At 40.5% G+C, this 23,150-nt stretch overlaps 1 long non-coding RNA gene across 3 annotated transcripts in view; it reads right to left on the bottom strand.

Moving 5' to 3' along the window:
* Positions 1–21,741, bottom strand: part of LOC139678189 (uncharacterized) — a 45,633-nt gene extending 23,892 nt beyond the window's left edge. For all 3 annotated transcript variants that reach the window (XR_011698978.1, XR_011698980.1, XR_011698979.1), the window contains exons 1-5: positions 21,668–21,741; positions 17,323–17,555; positions 16,441–16,527; positions 14,735–14,868; positions 5,818–6,121 (exon numbers count right to left, since the gene is read on the bottom strand). This is a non-coding gene — a long non-coding RNA (uncharacterized lncRNA). The remainder of the gene's footprint in view (positions 1–5,817; positions 6,122–14,734; positions 14,869–16,440; positions 16,528–17,322; positions 17,556–21,667) is intronic.
* Between the last annotated feature and the right edge of the window lie 1,409 nt (positions 21,742–23,150).

Genomic DNA, 23,150 nt, shown 5'->3' with positions numbered 1-23,150 from the left:
ATTTAAATGCTGGGACCTTTAGGGCAGCTTCTGTGCTTCACACACTGGATTTTGTAAATTTTGTGCTTTGACTCATCTGATGTAGCTACATAAAATTTGGTGATTTGAGTTGCACTCAAAATGTGGTTTTGAACTTCCACAATTAGAAAAAACTAGGACATTACATTAAAAAAACCAAACCTGGAAATTATTTTCCTGATGATCACCTGCTTCCAGAAGGAATAATTAAGGAATATCATGAGAAAACTACAAGAATTCACAACACTAGAACAATAACAAGGATGATGATATTAATAAGGGTTTTAATATCATGTAAAGAGAAAATAAAATGCAAGGCCACAGTATCTAATGATTTCATTACTTTGTTTTACAGCCTGTTGCAATACACTGGCCATAAGACAGCATTGCCTTGAATACAGTTCTGTAATGTGTGTCACAGAAGATGTCTTTTATTTAAGTACTTACATCTCTCTGTACTGTGCCTGAATATGGGCGAGGTTGATATAATCTCCCTTTCAATGAACTCACATCATCAAGTTAGTTCTAATTTACAAAACTATGTGATCAGAATATGGCCCAATACTTTTATTAGCACGTTTAAACTACTCAAGAAATCATTCTAACAATGAATTCTTCATGCAAATAATAAAACTAATACCTACAATGCTTATATTTGCTGTTTTATATTTCAAATACTCTTTAAAATTACCTGGATTTCTCACTTTCAGAACTCTCTCAGATTGTGTATGAACTTTTTGTTCTTGTTCCTCTAAAAGGCCCACTCATTCCAATAAAAAGATGATTTGAAAAAGAATTTATTTATTTATTCATATATAATCACAGCACAGATTGCATTAAATGTTTTTGAACATAAATATAAAACACTCCTGGCTGGTTTCATGCACTTGGGAGATAGTCATCTTCCTGTGAAGTTTGAGATGAAATATTCAAATAATAAGAAAATCAAAAGGATAACACCTACCTTAAAAGTCCTGCAGAAACCTGCTGGGAAAAGTTTGAGGAGGAAAAATAGGAATGATAAACTGCCATTTTTGAGAAAGGATGGAAGAATCACCTCGATTACTACCATGGAGAAATGTTTTCAAGGTTACTTTCAACTCCAGAGCAATAGTAGCAAATAGTTTGCAAGCTGTCCTGAAGGTTTTAACTAGAAAAGTGATATTCATAGAAGCAAAAAAGACAGTTATACGCCATTGGGTGCAGTGTAATTGGCACTCAGCCCCAGCTACAGAGGTTGCAACTATGTCCAAGCTTTCTCTGAGTTTGACACAGAGTATATATTGAAGTTGGAGGCAGTTTAGTGAAAGCTCATTTTCTTGGACTATATAGTTCTGTCAAAATGCAGCCGCTTTACAAACAGCTTCAGAAATAAAGATGGAAAAATAAAGTTCCCACAATTCTGAAATGTCCACTTTTAACAGCTTGAAAATAGAGTAACAAGAGTTTTGTATTTAGTTTTTCTCTGTGTATGTATTAAATGGCTGTTAAATTAGCCCCCTAGTTTTAGATAAGCAAATACATAGTTAGATACATATGGTTTATACATGTGTGTAATATGTGTATATAAAAATATCTTTTTCTTTACTGGAATTTTAGAATCAGAATTTTCCCTTGTTAGAATACGTCCTTTATTGTAAAATTATTTTAAAAGCTGAAAAGCAAAATAAAACACTTTGTAAAATGGATAATCTAAAACTTCAAATATCTTAGAAAGGAAAGCAAATTAATCTTAAATTATTTTCCAAGTGCTGTTCTGCAATGGATTAATCAGACTTTTCCATTTATGAGGAGAAAGTGAAGGAAGAGACTATCTGATTAATTTTAAGGTAGATGTCATGGGTAAAATCAACTAAGTGTATAGAAGAAGCAGCCCTTGTTGGTTTGTAGGCATCACATTTTTTACAGACAGACAAGGCTTCTTAAGGACATTCTTGATATCTTAATACCTCAATCTTGTTCAGTGTCATTTCTGAATGAGACCATTGTTGAGGCAACAGTGAGTTGCATAGCTCCATCAACCTTCTTTAATTTGCTTGGAGATTATGGGAAAACCTCTATAAATCAGTTTTATGACCTCATGAAAAACTTACAGTTGTATGGCATCACTTGCATGAATTATGAGATAGCCACAAAAAGGACCAAAGATGTCAAGGACACCAAAGTGAAGCTTTATGTACCCGGGGACATGGCAATGCATTTCTCAAATCTACACTTGGTAGAGATACCAAAAGCAGACATGGAATCTAAAAGTCTCTGTGTCTCCTTAACATGAAATAGGACTTAAAATGGCTGGGAAGGAATCATTAAAATAATCTTGATGAGGGTCATTAGTCTGAAGATATAACAATTTAATTTTTCATTAGCATTAAAAAAAAAGCAGAATCTACACAGAAAAATATATTTAATGAAAAAGAACGCAGGTCAAATACTCTTTTTTATTCAAATAAACTTTTTAATTTTTTAACTTTATGTTGTCTTTTGTTAAAGACTTCATACAGCCTGCATATGCTGCAGTTGCAGTTACGTATTCCAGTTGCCCTTTCCTGGAATTCCTTCTGCTTTAACACTACATCTCAATGTTTTTTTCATATTTGTCACAACCTAATCTAAGCATCACTGAACTTTATGTTGCTTCATGGTACTGTAAACCTAAAGCAAAGCCTGAATTTTGCAGATTGAGATGAGCACCTACAGGTCAGGTTCTTTGTGGAGTTAGAGGCAGAGATACCCATACATATCCTGACTATAGTTAGGTGGTTCCATCAGCACTGACACACTTCAGAACATCAAACTGATTTTGACACTGCTTCTTTTTAAAGGGAGACTGGAAGAAAGATTCTAACTGCGCTAAAGAACCCATGCCAGCTTTTTCAAGGGACACAACAATATTTGAATTATTATTTTAATTTTCTACCATATAATAGAGAATTATTTTTAAAAAATAAACCCCAGCAAAATATTCTGGTTTTGTCAAAACATTTCTTTTTTTTTATTGACACCAAATAAATCTTATGATGTTTCCTGGCATGAGTACTGAATGTTTCCATTGTCACTGCATCCAGAAGAGCCAGGGTCCCAAATCTCAGCCTCCCTATGTTGAATAAAATGTTTATTCTCCATCAACAGCACTAATGCTCTGCCTAAATATAACTCCACTGGAAGTTCCCAGGAGAGGGGAGGCAGAAGGTCCCAGTCTCAGCCAGAGTGAATCCCTGCCAGGCTGTTAGCATCTGACCTCCCCTCAGTCCCCTGTGATCTTGTGAGCAGGGAGGGAGAACAAGTACAGCTCTGTAGCACCTGTGGAGGGAGGATGTTGGTGGTGCTGTGTTGGCTGCATTGCATATCTGTCCTGCAGCCACTGAAGGTGAGTCTGGCAATATTTGCTTTTAATTCCCACCCTCTTCCTTTTCTGTCGTCACTGAAGATTTCCCTGGGACTGCTCTTATTCCTTAGAGCTGAGCAGGTTTTTGGTCTAGGAGAGAAGTCCATTGAATACAAGATGTCTGTGCCCAGAGTTATAAACTAAATGATTCCATTTTCTATTATAACAGGACTCAGTGTCTTTCTTTGGAACAGATAGCTGAGACAAATAGATAGACTTTGCTTTCCTCCCCTTCTCAGGTCTGCTCAGCTTGATATTCCTACTAATTCTCTCACTCAGGCTCTGCTGTTTCAGTTCCTTCTTTCATTTTTCCCCTCTGCCATTATTCCAGTGGTTACTCATCCCATTTCACTCCCCCTAGAGTGTCACCAGGCTGCTGCCAAGAGCTCTGCTGTTTTCCCTCCTGTTGTGTTCACTCTTTCTTTTTTTTAACTTTTAATCTCAGCCCTCCGTGAGGTGTGCTGAACAGTCATGATGAAGCTTTCAGGATGTTAGAAAGTAAACTGCTGGAAGAGGTCAGCGAGAGCAGAAACCAATAAAGCACAAGAAGGAAGTTTGATATGTACGAACAAAGCAATTGGTAATGATGTGAAACAGTTGGGTCAAACAAGAGCTGTGCACGAATGAAAAGATTCACCTCCAAACACCTGAAAAGTTTACCTAGCCTGCTTTTCCTTGACGGGAGTTAGTCTGTTGCTCTGAACCACTGGTAACAGCTTTACACCCTGCTTTATTTACACATCTCAACACACACATGAGCGTCTGGCCATCAGCAGCAGGGTAGATTCCTTTTTCAAAAGAGACTCCTTAAATCCTATAAGCCCCCTGCTTCCTTTTCTCTCCCATTCATTGTTGCTTATTACCTGAAAGGTGGGATTTAAGTTTCCAATATCCTCTTTTAGCACCAGTAAAGCCTTTGAATTCAATGGAATGGCCTCTGATGTATGGGATTGTTCAGTGTAAAGGTGGCCTTGTTGAGCTCCTACTTAGTCAGACAGTAATCAGGTACTGCAGCTCCCACCAGAGAGGGCAAAATTCCCAATTTGCCAGGCAGGAGAGGTTTGCTTACAAGAGCAAGATGGTTTTGGTTTTTTTTGAGATGGATTTCACATCTGAATCTTCCAAACTGACACAGGAGAAAGGGAAGAAAAAAGGGGGAAAAAAAAGGTAGAGAGAAAGGGAAAAGAGAAGATTTAACTGTCTGTTCAGATTAAACCATTTTCATGCTAAGGAAAAATCAATGTTTTATGAAATAGATAATGAAAACCAGAAGCAATAGGAGACATTTTGGACACAACATTTTAGTGACTGCCTTCTTTCCATTCCTCCCTTCTGAGGGGACATATTTTTCCTCCTTTGATATTTGGAAGCCAAGGCCCTCTTTTGCTCTTGATACAGCTCTGGGCAAATATTTTCATGAAATTTCCTGAGAAAGTAAAGAACTCCCTCTTGGTCCATGCTGCCTCTGTGTCATTGATGATATCCTCTAAGGAAGTGTTCTATTATTTCCACAATGGCTGTGGTACATTGACCTGAAGGGAATAAAATTCCTAGAGCCTTGCTCAGATGGCCAATTTGACAAGACTTTTCCCTTCTCTGGGAAGGCAGCCAGCCTGCCAGCTGCAGCTTGGACCACCTCTTGGTGGATCTGGAGGGCCCTTTCTTAGACCTCAATGAGGGCAGATTTTATTAAAAGAAAAATTACAATATTAATAGGAAAATTATTTTGTTGCTAATGACAAAGAACTCAGTTTCTTCTTACTTGGAAGCAGTTATATACCCAACTATGCCAATCTCAATATTATCTCAGATGGGTACTTGTTCCCAGGAGGCGCTTGGGGGGGTGACCTTATGTCACTCTACCTTTGATAAAGCACTGCCTGCATGCATATAAATCAATTAACATCATCAGCTTGTGCTAATTTTGAATTTAGATGGCATGATGAAAATAAACAAGGGTGTTTATGCCTGTCTAGAAAAAAATCACAATAACAAGCTTCCCTCCTCCCCACTGTACACACACAAACACACCCACAGAGAATGCACATGCAAACCACTGATTTCAAGGAGCCTTCATTTAGCTGCTTGTGCTCTCTCTGTTTTCTAGGACAATTTGGACAAACAAAGCAGTCAAAATAACACCATGCGACATATAAACATCCCTTGTCAGCCATTTACTCTCTGTTTTGCTTCTGTGTCATTCCCATTCCTGCTTTTGTTGTTGTTCTGGTATTACTTTCTTTAATTTAGGGCACTCTGAGGGTTGTGGTGTTACCAGACGGGGAAGGAAAAGACATTTTGTAGTGGAAAGGATTACTCTATTCATTAATAGAGTTTCCTTTTATCATAGCTGACTATCCGAAAGAAACATCACATTACATCCTCCCCCCACCCCACTGGAGAGCAGGACTTACTGATGTTCATGGTCAAGAAGTCACATCCCGAAGTCTTGGGTCTGGACAACAGCAGGGTACGCAGCTGGAAACATCCAGGAGGGACACCAAGCCTCAAGACACGGAGGATGATCAAAGGAGTCCCAACAGCCATTGTGATAAAACCAAATGGAAATTTCCCTCACTGGCAGTCAGGTGATTGGTTTGTAGGTGGTGACCAAGGCACAGCAAGTGGACACCCAAGGAGCTTTAAGGCTACGAGCTCATCAGCAAAAGCTTCTTCTGCTTCCTTCTGGAGGACTTCTTGCCCAGGCTCTGTCTGTGTCTGGACAATGAGTGGAGTATGAAGGTGCTATTTGGAGAGCAAAACACTTCACTATGTGACATGTTTAGTGTAAGACAAGCAGAACTGTATGCTGAAAATCTATTCTCTGCCATTGACATAACTTCATGATAAACATATTCATGAACTAGGGGTAATTTTTATCTCTGATTAAAGCTGTAAGCAGGCACAACTCTTTCCCAGTTGACAGCTCTGGGCAAGGAATGGATATGGCAGAACTGTCTAAAATACAAGTCAAGTTAATTTCCTTGGATCCTGCAATTCTCATCAACATGGGCATTTTCTGACGATCTGATTTACTTACCAGCAGTGGCCAGCCTTCTATGCCAAGGCAAAGAAAACCAGGACATATGCTGAAAAATTTGTAACATGGTCCCCTAATCAAGTGCTGGCTCCATCCTGTATCCTGTTATAAATTGTAATCTACATTGTGTCTACTATACACATGTCATTATTCTTTCCTTACTCTGCCTGATTGCATTTAAATAGTTTTTTAAAGTCATTATTGGTTCTGGTCTATTTATATGCTGCTTGGTTTGGTAGTTATCACCTTTTCTTTTTAGCAGAGGGACTCAAGGTTTCTTTTATTCTTCATATCCGAGGAGCCAATTAACTTCCAGCATCCCCCAATGCCATCCCAATAAACAGAGGCTGTTCTAGCTATATTTTCTTCCACAGGGAGACCAGGGTGTTCAGCCAGTTCTGAATCCAGTCTTAGCACTACACCATGGCTGAGATATTCAGAGGATGGTCTCAGCTGAAACACTGACCACTCACCTGGTTACTTTGTGTGCTGCTTTCCTCCTTGCTTTTCTACTACACTCAGACTACCTTTGTATCGCTTTCACTCACAGACCCGTTTTCTGAGGAGTACTAGATGAGAATATCCATTGTTGGAGAGGGAAAACTGATGGGATTTTTTATTTTTAGTGAATTTTAGTTATTTTTAGTACTTCTACCATAGACTCTTACTTTTCTCTTCATACAGTCTCCTTACTTCCTCCTCATAAATCCACAAAATACCTTTGAAATTATTCGTCTTTCATTTAAAACTGCTGGGGGGTAGTCTGGCCCCTGTGTGGTCTGGGGTGAGGAATTAAAACACAGTAGCAGCTTTCATGGAAACAGCTGTCCTAAAAAGAAAGTGACATACAGGCACACACTGGGCACAGCCCCTCCATAAAAAACATAACTCCAGGCCTCTTAAATATCCTCAGTAAATCTCACTAGGAGTTTTAGGGAGACATTATATTCATTTAAGACACTATAGTCAGGCAGCTTCCTTGCTGCTTGGGGTCAGAGGAGCAGTGCCAGCATCAGGCACACAGACAGGTGGTTGCTTAGGGTGGCAAACTGAGCAAGAAGTGGCATTTCTGGTGGTCTCTACCCTTATACCTCTCTGTGCTCTGTGCTTTGTCCTACTTTTGCTAAACTGTCACCTTTCGGTGTGGGGGAAGGCAAAACTGTGCAGGTGGTTGCATTCCCCAGGACAGGCAGAGTGATGTGACTGGAAGTTGGCCGAGTCCCGCCGTTGCTTTACGCCATCCCAGCTGGTAGCACTACATCATCCCTGCAGAGCTGGGCAGGTGCCTCGATGCTGGCAGAGGGGGAGGGCAGGGATCAAGCATGACTCAAGGTCAGGAACACAAGCAGCAATGCAAGGGGGAAATGCATCACAGGCAGTGGGGAGCCAGCTCTGTCCTCCTGGGAGTAGCTCAGAGAGGATGCTGTGAAGGTGGGACTACCCAGATGCAGCCACAAAATTAGACTTTTCTCTCCTTGAGAAACAGGGAGAAAATGAGGTGTCCTTTAGACAGTAAAGTGCTGTTCTGATTAGGCCTGCAAAGAGGAGAGTGCTGAACAGGAAGGCAAAGGGATTTGAGATGGGTGGCTACAAAAAAACATGTAATGAAGGATAAAGTGCGAAATCTTGCTGGCCAGTGGCAAAAAATCCCTCCATTTGTGCATCTAATAGGCGTGTGACACACACATGGTGGTAGTAGTTGAGCCTTCCCATCTGGCAGTACTGATTAATCAAGAGCCTCTAAACTGAGGAAACCTCCGAAAATATCCATTGACAGGAGCTGAGAGTGTGAGAGAAAGTAAGACAACTCCAACTGTGTCGGCAGAGGCTGTGCTTGATGCTAACAGGTGGTGATGAACACTGTGTGATTTAGAGCTCAGAGGGGAATAGGAATCTGAAAGATCAAGTATCATTCCAAAACACAGACAGACTTTGGGACCTGATAATTCTGGCTTGAGGTCTTCCAGGACAGAGCTGAACATGAAGTCAGGCAGAGGAAATAGAGAAATTGGCTCCAGTTCAGCATTCCCTGCCTTCAGGACCTTTTGTTTACAAATAGGTTAAAAAGAAATTATTAGCTCACCTGATATACCAACCTTTTTGAGAAGAAGAACAATACAAAGCAAAGTCTGCTTCTGTTCAAATCTTAGAGCAGTATTCAAAGCTCATTTCTTTCTCTCAATAGCACTTGCATCCTTTACACATTAAGTTGCAGTGACACCCAGACCTGTACATTACACAAATGTTGATTGCCAGGATGAAGACTGGCAAAAGTAGAATGTACAACTGATTTATGAATGCAATTCAGTGGCTCTTGCCAATATGCTTTATAAACAACCTGGTTTGTTGAATTGCTGTACACATTTCTGCAAAGATACATGTCTCAGGTGCTCTGCATGCAGCAAGAACTCCACAAGGCACTAAGAAAGTGAAGGAGAAGAGATGGAGTAAATGCAGTAGAAGTTCTGGAGAAGAAAAAAATAATTTCCCCTCAGTTGCAAGACTGAAGTTTGGCAATGGAAGGAGCTCACTGTCTTGGCAAGCCTGGGTGTTGCCACAGGAAAGGACTTTGGAACTTCCTCAGTACTGTCTCCAATATCCTTAGCAGTTTTACATCCTGTTCTTCTAGTCAGGCAGAGAACTACCTTGAAAATAGTTTATCCCTCTTACAGTCAGCATTAGGTGGTAATATTAACAAGCAAAGGCTCTGCTATTGAACTCAAATTAAACAGGATCTGAATTTGGGCTGATGAAGATCTGGTGGGAGAACTGTATAGAGTGGACAAGAATTTGTTTTCTTTTTCCATTGTGTCAGAGTGAACCCTCTGAAAAGAGGACGGTGCAGCTTTAATAATAAAAAATAAAAAAAATGAAGGAAAGAAATGAAGGAAAAAAGAAAGAAAGGTGCCTCAGTTGTCTCGGCAGCTGATCAACAAAGGAGCAGTCGTGAGCTGTAACCTCTTGGAGCTGCAGTCTGGAACATGACACATGTCAGGCTATGATAAATGGTGCGGAGTGTGTGCAATTTCAAGCGCAATGCCCTTGAGATGCTCAGGACCCCGATCGCAAATGTTATTGTTAAATTAAACCTTAAAGGAAGGATTGGGAAGGGGAGGGGTGGGTTTATGCGTGTGTATGTATGTGTGTGTGTGTGTGTGTGTGTGGATGTGTGTGTGTCTGTATTTATTTATATATATATATGGATATATGAAATGCACAGAAAACAAAGGGGAAATGGCAAGGTGAAGAGAGAAAAACTTGGTATTTCATTTAATTGAATTGTGCATCTTCCAGGTGTGACTGAGCTGTGGGAGAACTTCAGGCAGGATTTTTCTATCCTATGGGCATTTTATTACTTTTACTCCATCACAATTTGATAGCTAGAGATCAGCTAAAGTAGGCAGGTGTAAGACTGGAGAATAAGTAAGTAAATAAATAAATAAATGGCACAGATGTGCAGTTTCTCTAGCAAGTGTTCTGTGTCCAGGTACCTTTGAATCTGAATGAAGGAAGTTTCAAAGAGTATAAGTGGTGATTTTTGGGAGCTAACAGTCTCTGAGGGCTGGTTTGTTAGTTGGGCTGTTATTTGATGATGTGTTTGTTCTCTCTGAGACAAATACTCACACTTAAAAGCTGCTCTGAGAAAGAGATGTTCACATCCACCACACACTGTGAGGAGCACAGGGACTTAGCTTTGCAAGTCCTCCAGGCACATTTCATTCCCAGCCTACAAGAACAGCCCCGATGAGTGCAGCGCGTTGCTTCTGTGGTGTCAGCCTCCTACTTTTTCCTGTGATTTAAGAATTGGAGTGGGGACAGAGACAGTGAACATGCATTTTAGACAAGCCATTGCAATACAGTAAGAGGTTAAGGGGTATGGAATGGAGAAGAAAACCAAGTAAGAAATAAAGCAACCTCTCCTTTATGCTGAATAACCTTTTGCCGGGAGAGGTGGCTAGGAGGGATCCATAAGCATTACCTCCAGCTTTGACATCAGATGGGTGGTGTGAGAAACAGGGACTGGATCTCTTGAGCTCCCATCTCTGCAACTTGCAGGTCCTCCCTTGCTCCCTCTAATGAGGTGAGAACCAGCAAGCTCCAGCCTTGAGGTTGTCTCTGGTCACTCTGGACCTGGACTTTAATCTATTCCTCTCTCTTCTTCCTTCCGTTGCATATTTTGTGTCTTCCAACTTTTATGTGTGCAGAGGAGGCTCCAGTTTTAACTCACCCAGATCCCTCAGAAGTCCTTTCTCTAATTTCTCCCTTTCCATCCTCCCTCCCCCACCACATCCATGCTAAGTGCGATTAGTATAGACAGTGCAGGAAACACGGAGGAGAATGGAGCTGTGCAAGCAAGGGGGAGGACACGAAGTAGGTGAAGCACGGGGTGGGGGGAGCTGGAAAGTGTTCAAGGGGAAATGCTTGCATGGCTCACATAATTGAAGGGAAGAAAGAAGCAAATGAAAAACGCTCATTGGAAAAGGAGGTGGGAAAAGCCTTTAAATCATGATGAAAAGTAAATTCAAACAAACAGTAAAAGGTAACAAAGGACTAGCAATGACTCATTAGGCAAGATATATTGTTTGTTCTAATTTTTACCAGGTACAAGATAAAGCCACTGGTTGGGAATGACCAGCAAAAAGGATCTCCATGACCTTTTTAAAACTCTTACAACAAGGAAAACAGGTAGCAGAGATCTGTCTCCACCAGCACTAATCCATCTGCTTATTACTCCTGGTTGCCTCCACAGTGACTCATTGTCCATTTAAGCCTTCAGAGTGTCACAGCAACATTAAAACTAAGGTTCAGATTTGGGAAATATAACAAATTCAAAGAACATATTAGATGCCAATGTACTAAGATTATTATTTTTAGAAGGTATCTTACAAACATCCTCCAGCTTGTTTTGTACTTTTTGGCTACTATTGCCTAGAGTCCAGGAAAAGTCAAGTCCTTTTTGGGTTCTGTGGAATATTTTCCCCATGTTTCTTGTTACTAAAGAAAATAAACATTAGACAAAAGCAGACTTTATTGTATCTATAAATAATTCAATGCAGATGGATTCATGGAAAATACCAGCAGGCAGATTTTCAGAGGGAAAGAAAGAGAGGGAATGCTTTAAGGTTAGATGGTGAGGAAACAGAAAGAGCAAAGCAGCAAGAAATTGCAAGATGTATTGAGAAGAATAGAAAGAAGAAGGTAACTAATGAGGGGCAATTGAACATAAAGATACCTTGGAAAGACAACCCAATCACTTTGAAAAGTTCATATCCTTTAGTTATGGGCATGGGTGCTTTCTGCCACTAAGGAAAAGGAAGCATTTGTTATGTGTCTTCGGAAGGTTCCTGAGACTTCCGCTTGATCATTTCTCATATTGATGAGTTACCTCTCCTAACTTTTTCTGGGGGAGACAAGTGTCAGTTGCTGATAATATTAGGATGCTTATTTAACAGTGTATCCCTCCATTAAGACCTCTGACAGGATCCTGTGGGCTTAGAAGTGCATGTGGTTCTTGTGCATGTACGCCTGAAAAATAAGCTCTATGAGTTGATAAAACTTGTTGATATTAAATGTTCTATTTCATCCTAGGAAAACACCTATTACATTATAACATTATAGCAATGGAATGCTACATGAAATGAACATTAAGAAAAGCTTGGTCCATAGGTGGGAGAAGCTGGTGAAGAGCTGAGTGGTGAAAAGGAACAAGGGCATTTATAGGAGGGATGGAGCAGCTTTGCTTGGCTGCAAACAGCCATTTCAAAGCCACCAATTTTGCTGATGTTGCACCAGAAAAACCTTCCTTGAGTTATTTCTTCTTCCAGGAAAAGTGGAATAAAAGCCAGTTAGGAACTGAGCTGGATTCATTGAAGCAAACAAAAAAGCAAAAAATCGTACATGGGCTTCCTCCCTGCACCATAAAAGACGTATGAGGTGTGTTTGTCCAGTCACTACTTGGACAGTGATGGTAATTTTGTAATGTATCTTGGCTTTTGTTTCTGTGCATAGCCAAAAGGCAATGGATATTGAAGTGGAAGGCAGAGGAACTGTAGAACAGGTTTGTGACAACAGCTGCATCTGACTCTCCTCCCTAAGATTGCTTTTGGGAATGGTGCTGCAGTAGTGAGCTGTCTTCTGTGAACACAAGGCATCAGGAGAGGGAGACAAGAAGGTTTCAAGGGAAGAGAACCACCCACCCAGAGGTGGGAAGAGAGTTTTGCTTCAGACACTAGAGAAACAGAAGCACAGGGAGAAATCAACTTCTTGCCATTCTGCTGCTTTGCCACTCGCTGGGGGAGCAGCACATTGTTCTCCATCTGAACAATGCTCAGTTCCCACCACGTGCAAAAGGAAAAGAATGTGAGCTTTGCTGTGCTTTGCTTTATTATCAACTTGTGCAGTGCAGAGATAACTGCACAGGCTGCTCAGTCCCCGAAAAGCAAAGATGAATTTTGATCAAAATTGGATTACAGGGCATTTCATTTCTACTTAAGAATGGTTCTGAATTGGTTTCCCATTTACTCAATATCCAAAAAAAATAGCAAAATAAAACCTGTCAAGACTGAATAATGCTCCTGAAAGAAAAATAAAGCTCAAAAATTTGCTGAAAAATAATTGGACTGAAACAGCTCCAAGTCAGATTAGCCTTAAATCTTCTTAAGAATTATGAAGACTCTTGCAACCAAAGGCAAGTTGTTTCATTAGGCTGATTCTGCATATTTAATTCTCAGTCTGCCAACTTAATGCAATTTTTTTGTTATTGGAGCCATGTTTTCTTAATATATAATAATGACATTGCATTTAGTTTAAAAGTAGAAATCCACAATCAAGGCAATCACAGACTATTAAGTGTGCAGTCAAATCTCAATCAAACTGCGTCCAAATGGGTTAAAGGGAGACAGAACTGCCAATTGCAAAGTAAAGCCCAGCCCTTCAGCCCATCTTGAGACCAAAGGAATAGTACTCTCTTGACTTTAGCAGACTCTGTGATGGAAAATATTTCTGTCCAAAACAAAATTGGCCTGCAATCTGGGTAAGCTATTCAGAGCAAAGAGTAGCAAATTTAGCCTTTTCTCCTCTTCACAAATCATCCATGTACGGACTTTGTTTTAATGCCTTTGCATTTGTTTGTCAGACAAACACTATATATAGAAATATCTCAGCAGCCTCGCAACTTTGATTATATCTTGTATTATCTACAATAGATTGTGGTATATGACTCGTCCTTTAGGTTATGATGCAATTTAGCCATAGAGCAAATATGTTAAAATACCAGTGTAAAATGTACTAAATCAGATCCTCATGAATTTTAAAGCCTGGAGTCTGAAGCTCTTCCTCAATCTGTTTACCAAATCAGTGTGGCTGCTCTCAAATTATAGTGCAGTGCCCCATAAGCAAGATCAGACTTATGAGCCATCATAAACCTACTTTGCACTTGTAAATGGGAGCTGATTCAGCTGTAACCTGAAAGAGGATTTTGGGACCACAGTATTAACATTTTCAAAAGTTTTCTACCATTGTAAACTTTCTGGATGCCTCCAAAATCATCCAGCATGCCAGGCAGTGGGATCTGAGTTAAGTGTCTGTTCTCAATAGATATCTATTGACATGCAACAGAAATTTCCCCTTTGTTTTAAAACAAAACATGTTCATAAATCTTTGTATGTTTGTGAGGGGATTATTTGTAAAAAAGGTTTTAATACCGAAAAGAAAAAGAATCTACATTTTTGGCAAAAGATGTAGAAATGTTGTGCATTAAGGTTGGATATTGAGGCAAATTTCACTTACAGGGTCAAGGGCTCAGTGTGATGTCATAGAAAGCTTTATCAACATTTGCTACCTTGAGCCTAATTTGGTAAAAAAACGCTGCTTAAGGACCTCAGGTTTTACCTCTTCATGGAAGAGATAATGTATATCTGGCTTATGGTTCAATTGAACACTTAATCTCCCTTTCATCCAAGTACCTGCTCATACCCACTACAGCTCACTCCTCCTTTTTCTGGTTCCAAAAGACCAGAGGTAGGGCTGTCTCCCATAGGCACCGGTTGCCCAGAGAAGCTGTGAATGCCTCATTCCTGAAAGTTTAAGGCCAGGTTGGATGGGAGTCTGAGCAACATGGTCTAGTGGAAGGTGTCCTTGCCCATGGCAGAGGGGTTGGACTGGGTGATTTCTGAAGGTACCTTTGAACACTAATCTCTCTCTGTGAGATGACTGAAAGCTATCCTTATAGCCTGAGTGGACATTCAGGAAAAGAATAGTTGTTCTATAATTACACAAAGCCTATTTATTACCTGTGAGAGATTTGATCCTCAAGTATGTGTCAGGGAAAGGAAAGTATTGCAAGGCTCATGTTGACTCCTCTTGTCTTGATGTTTGCTTGTATTTCTCTCCAGGAAGAAAACTTTTCTTGCTGATGTGCCAATCTCTTGGAAAAAAAAAAAAAAGACAAAGATTCCCCTTCTGCCGACATTCCCTTCCGAGTCTGGGAACCTCTATTGTCTTTTCTCTGGTAATAAATGATAATAATTAAAGGCAAATACACAATAATTAGTCACACTAGGTTTATCCATCTGGCATACCTGTATCTCATCACTGTGTCTTTGAAACAGATGACAAGCACCATATTGCACAACATCCTGCTAATGGGTCTGAGCAGGGAAAAAGAAGGTAAAAGGGTTACTACAAAAAAAAATTAAAAATAAGAAGAATAAAGAAACAAAAGAAGAGAAGAGAAAGTACAAGAGGAAAAAAAGTGGTCAGCAACAGGGAGTGACAACATTATAGAACATTACACAAACTAGTGGTGGCTGACTGTCAAGTTATAAACCACTTACTGGCAGATGTTTTTTCAAGTAGGGGTTAGGAAAACATGGAAATATGCAGCCCTCTGCATATCTCCTTCTTAAAATACCTGTACCTGACAAACCTAGTGTTGAAATAAAGATCATTTCCTGGAAGATTTTAGCTGGGCATGCAGATGTATGGGGAAAACAAGCCTTTTTAAGAGATTTTCCAGGCTAACTGAAAAGTTCGGGTTTCATTCTGAGGATAACACATTGTGGACCAAGTAATCAGCTATTTTGGCCTGTCTTCCCTAGGTTGATTGATGCACACCAGGAGTCTCTCCATCGCTATCAGGGCTGCCTGAGAAAAGGCAGGCAAAAATTAATACAGCAAAGAATTTTCAACAAATATTTACTTCTTTTAAAAAATGATCATACAAGTCTGGCATTTGATTTCTGGGAACTTGTGAGAAGCGGAGATTTACTTGTATAAATAATCACAGGGAGCCAATTTCAGTCACATGTATTCAGATTTCGATTAAACCTCCACAAGTGCTCCAACTCCCTCTCAAACAGACAGCAAAACTTGGCATGCACTGAGAGCTGATTGTCTGCTTGTAATGATTTTTGGGCTGTAGTGCAGTCATGCCCAAGACACCAGGCATGGAGCTATGTTACCTAGCTGCATAAAAACAAAGAAAGCACACAAAAGCAGTGCCTGACCAAAAGCCTCTATAACTTTGATGCAAGATGAGCACCAAGCAGAAAAGTGATTTTGTACTTCCCTAAGTCTACTCTGCCTGAGCCTTGCATAGTGATAGCTGAATGCTATCAGTTGGCACTCTCTAAAGCAGTAAAATAATAAGAAATAATATTTTTGAATAGTCTATAATACATTCTGAGGTAAAAAAAATCATTGGTAATTTATACCTGCTACCCATCCAAGCTTCAAGGCAAAATCTTTCTTCAGAAACATCAAGCTGCCCATCAAGCAGCTCTGTCACACCTATACTCTGCAAAGACTTGTATCTGGCTGAGGTTTAAGGAACATCTCAACTCTGTCTTTGCAGTGAAGGTACCTGTTCTGTAGGTGTTATTGAGCTCAAACTCATCAGAAGTCATAGGGTGGCTGGTGTGATGCCAGCAGCTGAATTGTTTTCTGTTAGACATTGCAATCTCAGGAAGAGAATAATCATGACCTTGGCCAAGCTTACCTGCATTCAAGCCATGCATCCATGTGTTTGTAGAAGCGTTAATGGCAGATTGGTTCATTTTCATGCAGTTCTTGTGCATTAGGAACTCTGACCATATAGGAAGATAAAGAAAATAATGGAAAATGCGTTTTGAGTGAAGAGAGGTTTAACAGGTGATGCTTTCCTAGCACCCCCTACTGAATTCCATCACTGACCATGTTAACATAGGGAATGTCTCCTTAACTCTATTGTGAGAACAGATTTTGTTTTTTATACACCTGGAGGTTACTTTGCACAAGTTTGCATCCCAGAAGCACTTCAGCCAAGCTAAGCCCAGTGGTATACATCACACACAATAAGTTGCAATGCTCTCACATTAGTCTACAAATGCAAAAATTTGCATTAGTCTGCAAATGAATTGTCTCCCTTGGCCTAGGAAGCACCATGATACTCTGGGATGGGGAACTTATATAAAACCAAAGCAAAACCCTGGAGTTCGTCATTAATTCTTCCTAGGTAAATTAAACAGGGACAAGCTATTCAAAATACTTCCTGTACATATTTTCTATACAAAGAGACCTTCTCTTGTTTGTTTCTCTCTTCCTCTGGACAGTCCCTAGTGATGCTTTTCACAGCTCTTATGGAAGCAGCTCATTGTTCTGCAGAGACTTAATTAAAGTGTACTTCCATGTGAAATCAGGCTATTGTATTTATTTAATCTTTATGGTAATTGCTGTAGAAGGGCTGTGACTGCCTGCATCCTACTCTCACACCCACATCTCTCCCCACCCCACGGTCACCACTCCCCAAAGGAAATGGCAAGTTGTTCTGCCCTGGTTGAACTTCTCATCTACTCAAGTGATGCATTTGAACTTTAACCCACAGACAGCAATATTTGCTCACCATGCCAGCATCTTTCACAGACTTAAGGTGTGCTGGAAGAGCTCTGGAGAGAGAAACATTTGTTGTTTTCTTCTCACGAGCATTAGCTTGGACTGAATTGACGTCTCACAATTGTATCGACTTATTAGCAGAGCTCATGAGGTATTTCATACTTTCTGTGCCAGTCCATAGGTCTTTCCTAGGTTGAATTTCAGGCTGAAACTGTGCACTCCATTACCATGAGAAGGTTTTTTCTTAAAATTAAAAATTAAATGTCTGTAAGTCCAGTTTAAGCACCTGAAATGTTAAAGATATTATGTCAATGAATACACAATTGCCAGGTATCATTTGTGTCCAAATAGTCTCCAATCAAAGAGTAAAATAATGCTCTGGCACTTAATTACTCTTGTGGTGGAAGGAGAAATGGCTACATTGGTTTTCAGAACATTTCCCCAGTGAGATAAGTTTTTTTTACAAAGAGATGTTAGTAAATTGAAAACAAGATCAGGTTTCATTGACTCCACTGTGCCTGGAAACAGATGAGTAGAGCTGCAGTGAGGAATAAAAATCAAATAAATGTAATTAAAGCCTCCAAATGGTCTGATGCCAATGTGATTGGCAGTTATTATTTTCTCCTCAAAAACTGAACTCCCAAAAAATGTTTGTCCTGAGATGCACCAGCAGACAGGCGATCTGCCCCTCTCTGAGACCATACCTAAAGTTCAAGTTTGACTCAAGAGAGTCCAGTCACACCACAGGAAGAGGAAAACTGAAGTTTCTGGCTCATCAGTGTAAGGATGGAATTGCATTTTCTGGCATACTCTAACATCCTGTTCAAATTACCATTGCTGCAATCCTGTCCCATACAGAGACTTCATATTTAACATAATTTTTCAGATTGGTTGAATAAGACACAAGAATCCAGTATTTCATAAATCAGTTGTCTGAAGCACGGATTATAATCCAAAGCATTTCCAGAAATTATCTTGTCTGTCTTCTGCAATTGATAACCTACACTTTTTTGCCATATGAACTGACTATTCTCTTTCATACTGTCCCACAGGGCTCTGTGCTGGCCCTTGTGCTTGTGAAACTCTGAATTGGCTTCCTTTTCTAAATCAGCATGAGGAGTGAATTATTATTGCAACATCACATCACTATCGCTCAGATTCACTTTGATTTATCTGCAGGCTGATCCCAACAGCCCAGCTCTGCCTTCTTGCTGGGATGATGTGTTGATGCAGCTATTGTTTTAAATCTGGTGGTAGAGAGACCATAGCTGTGCTCTTTCTTTGCAGTTTGCCTTTCTGGATGGTGGGCTGCGTAGATCCACACTGACATAAGGGACACGTCCACCACTTTGGCAGCAGATATGAGAAACCCTTCACTAGGCAAAAATGGAATAATTCATCTCCACTGCACTGCAAAAGCTTTAACCTAATCCTTTGGGCACAGAGAATTGCTTCAACTCGAGGTTTTATAGCCATTCAAAACTTTTTTAGTGTTAACTCTGGCTGTTCCTGTTCTCCATGCAACTATCTGATGGCTGTGTAGACCCCACTAAAACCTGACTCTAGAAAAATCTTCCCTCAAAATTAACTTTCTAATTTTCTAATACCTGATTTAATATTTCTTATTCTGTTTCAGTTTTTGTTGCAAATGCAAGGTAAAAAATGCTGCTGAAAAACTTCTTAAGATGTATAATATTCAATGGACAACATCTGGAAGCTCTAGCTGGAGTCTGAGGACAACCTCTCCTAGGTGCTATGTTTGCATGTCAAAGGGGGCATATTTCGGTCTTAGAGGGCTTTCCATCTTAGGAAGACACCAGATTTAGTAGGAATCTAGAATAACCAAAGATGTTAGAAAAATGAGTATTTGTCTCTTTTGCTTGTTTTTTTCTGGACCAGGTGCAGTTTCTAGGTAAAGAGAATTTGGAGGATTGTTTATGGGACTTCAGTTGGATTTGGGTTTGCTCCATAGCTGCAACCACAGCTATCTGAAATCTGTTCCTACACATTCCCCCTTCTGCAGGTCTAGAAAACTGGGACGAGCTTGGCATACCAAATGAGCTTCCAGTTTAACCTGCAGCCCCTCCTAAGTGTATCTCCTTAGACCCTTGCCCCATTTTTAATTTCCTCTCTAGTACAACACCTCCTCTCCTCAGAGAATTGCTCCTTCATTAAGCTTATTTTTGGACCCAAAGGTGCTGTCAGAAAAGGCAGGAGTGACAGTTCTCTTTGATGCAAACCAGATGATAACATTGCACTTGCTGGCATGTTGTACCTATAGGAGTGTAGGGAATATATCTTAGGGGATGTTTGATCTTCCATGACTATCTTTTCCAATCCCTTTTTTTTATATGGTTTATATACTCCCTACATGTGTCCATGCAGTGCTGCACCAAGGACTGATCTCCAAAAGAGTGTGGCCATATTTGAACTGGACAGTGTTGTCCTTCAGGCCCTGAAAAATGCATGGGGCCACACCTTGCAGAGCCTAAAGAAAAGAAACAATATAAAACAAAACAAAAAGCCCAGCAACTATGAACGGGCAGAAACTTCAGCTCCATTATCACTCCCCTTCATCTGCTCAAAAACCCTCGCTGCAGGGGTTGTCATGGTGATGCAGGTTTGACCTCTCACTTTTTACTCTTCCAGGAGCTAAAAAGGTAAAAATGAGCCATTCTGTTTCGAATAAAAATCAACCTCCCTCAGTCAAAGGATGCAGAATCGTTTCTTCCTTTTGTCAAACCTGATGTTTCCATAGGCGACACAGAAATAAATAAATAATGAGCACTGGGCATTGAGGAGTATCCATAGGTTCGGCAGGATGCAGCAGTGACCATGGTAGATGGCAGGAGTGGTCCATCCCCAAGTTTCCTAGAAGTCACAGGGTGCTGCATCCCACATTTCCCTTTTGCCATCTCCTCCTGTCTCTGTGGCCAACTCCTTACTCAGGCACTTCAGCATGGGGTTTGTGTTTGTGGCAGCTCTAGGGCAGAAAAATCAAACTATTGATTGAACTGTGTGGCAGCCTCGTAAGGCATTATTAGCAGCCTGCTATAAGCAGAACCAGAAAGGGTAAAATAATTTATTTTTATTAATGTTGTGGAGAGTTGGGCTTCAGCAAACCTGATATTTGGTGGTGTTGGCAGCAAAGTGATTGCACCATCTCCTTGCCCCTGGATGAAGCTGGTGATACACATGGAGGTCCTTGTGTTTGTATGAGAAGGTGGCCTAATGTATTGGAATAGAGCCTTTGTCTGAACTATGAGCCAAAGTAATCTCCTTCTGTCAGTTACTATTGAATCTAAGACCTCTGCTTTGATAACCAAATCCTTCCCTACTTGCTCATTCCCCCTGTCTTTTCTCTCCTCCCACAACTTTCACACAGTGCCAGGGTAGTTTGACATGTGAAACCAGCATGACTTCAAATCAAATATTCAGGTTAATGATAAGCTGGCCTTGAATGAAACATTTGAAGAACCTTGGGTGTAAATTCCCCAATGCTTCACATGACTTCATCAAACCTCTTTGTGCAAGAAAGTCTCCACCAGTTCTACCTTAAGCAAGAGCTACGGAATTTATTTGACAGAATCAAAACAACTTGAGGTATATATATGTATATATATATATATAAATACACACATACACACACACATATACATATTTTTCATGTGTGTGTGTATTTATATATGTCTTATATATATATATATAAAGCGCCAGCCTTAAAATCCTACTAAACTGCAACTGAAGTCTGGAGTCATCTAAAGTTCAAATTTTTCCCACGATTTGGTATGAAAGTTTCTGAGAGCAAGTGTTTCTGGACCATATGCCACTGCAGAAGGTCTTCAAAGCATCAGACAAAGGGAGTTCAGCTCCTGTCCAAATACCATTATTCTCAGACCAGGGACCACCTCTCTGGAGATTCTTCATCCACATGCCCTTGCTTCCACTCCTCTCTCCTTCCAGATAAGTCTTAGGGAAATGGGTTCAACAGATAGGGTCTGGCAGTCCTCCCTCCCACCCCATGTACACTCATCAACCTCTAGACACAACACAATGCCTGGGCCATCTCCCTCAAAGGTTTTGTGCACCCTGTGGTGTTTCAGTAGAATGAAGGCACTTTTGCCTCTCATGTGCTTCAGAAGCAGAGCTGTGTTGAATACCAGGTTCATCTGGGCCCAAGACTACCTCTCAGACCCAGCCATGGGACTACAATGACCTTCTAGAAGTTCTCTTTTGCTCCTTTGCAAATCAGTAATACTCATTGAGACACTAGGGGCTCCTTGTCCACCATCTCAGTTAGTTCCTTCAAGTTTTTTGAGAGCTGAAGAATATGGGCAACCCCTGCCATGACCTACCTTTCTCCTTTGCCAGCCTTCCTGGGGCACACAGACATTCCTCTCCTTATCACACACAGCAGAAGCCTGGCATGTCCTTGTCATAGGTCTCATGCTGCACCCTCTTGCTCATTTCTGGAAACAGCGACAGATTTTCCCTTCAAAGTCATAACCCCCTTCAGCTCCAGCAGTGACTATTCCTACAAGAGTCACCACAACCTCCTAATTCATAAAGCAGAGTCACATCATGAAGGGACACAGCAGATTCCTACTTCCTCTAGGAGACCATTGATGCCTGAGTTATGAAGACAGATGGTGTTAGTGCCAATATTTCAAGAGTATCTTGTGGAAGGACATTCCACAGGTTAATTATACCTGTAAAGCTTTTCCTTTACAACACTAGAGACCATCGAGTCTGGTTTACCTCTATAAAAAGATGGCTGTCATATTCCATGCAAGCCATTTCTCTAATACATACAGGCATTTTCTAAGATCAAGCTTTACTGGGGGGAAAGAAATATTTTCTCAGACATACTCTTTTGTCTTAATTTCATCTATACCAGAAGCAAATCCATTTCTATTTAGACTTACTTTAGGGATTGAGGGTGAGAGGGATTGTAATATGTAGTACCCTAATCCCACTGTTTTCATATTGCAATACACTGTAAACAAGATAGTGAAGGGATGTTAGGAAGGTGCTAACTTCTGTATATTTATGCTCCCAAGTTAAACCCTGAAATGCAAATTAAAAAGAACTTACCACCATCACCACTTTTTCTCTCTCTCTGTTATGCTGCATTTTTCACAGTCTGAAAGACTTAAGTCATTAGATAAATGACTGCCAGTGGAATGCTATAGCTTCAGTGTAAACTATGAAGACAAAATCCATTTAAAAAAATATAATAACACATCCCCAGAGAAAAGTTATGCTTTTCATATTTAAATGTACTAGTTACCAGCTATTTCTGTTCACAGGACATGAAAATATATGCTGTTTCCTAAGCCCTGGTGCAGGTCTAACTGGACTCAAGCTTGGAGCTAAAATAGAACATTTTTTACCAAGTGGTGTAATACAAAACTGTTGTCTAAACACCTCTCTTTCTTACTAGATCTCTCTGTGGTTTTCTCCAGAGAATCCTGCTTTTCTTTTATAGCATCATTATTTATGTCTTTGTTTATTAGTGAAATGAACTTATCAGTAATTTTCTTCTCACCAGCCAACCCTTGTCCCAGCTCCTTATATGCTCATCACTCTCCAGCTTGGATCAGGCACAATTGGGAATGCTCCTGCCAAAATCATTTCAACATCAGCCATTCAGCCTACTGCAGGGCAAGGAGGTCACCCCTGGATTCTCGTCAGTGGCCTCCTGAGCCCAGAGGTCACTGCTGGGACCAAGGAACAGTGACCAAGGTTACAGTGGTCATATCCAGTGGCTCTGGACTCCAGAGGCGGTCCTGTGAGATGGAAGGGAACTTGTATAGTGCCCTGCAAACACATACACAC

This window comes from Pithys albifrons, chromosome 13 (assembly GCF_047495875.1).
Source record: "Pithys albifrons albifrons isolate INPA30051 chromosome 13, PitAlb_v1, whole genome shotgun sequence".
NCBI lineage: Eukaryota > Metazoa > Chordata > Aves > Passeriformes > Thamnophilidae > Pithys > Pithys albifrons.
Note: the sequence above shows the minus strand (reverse complement) of the source record. Positions and strands in the feature narration are given on the sequence as shown.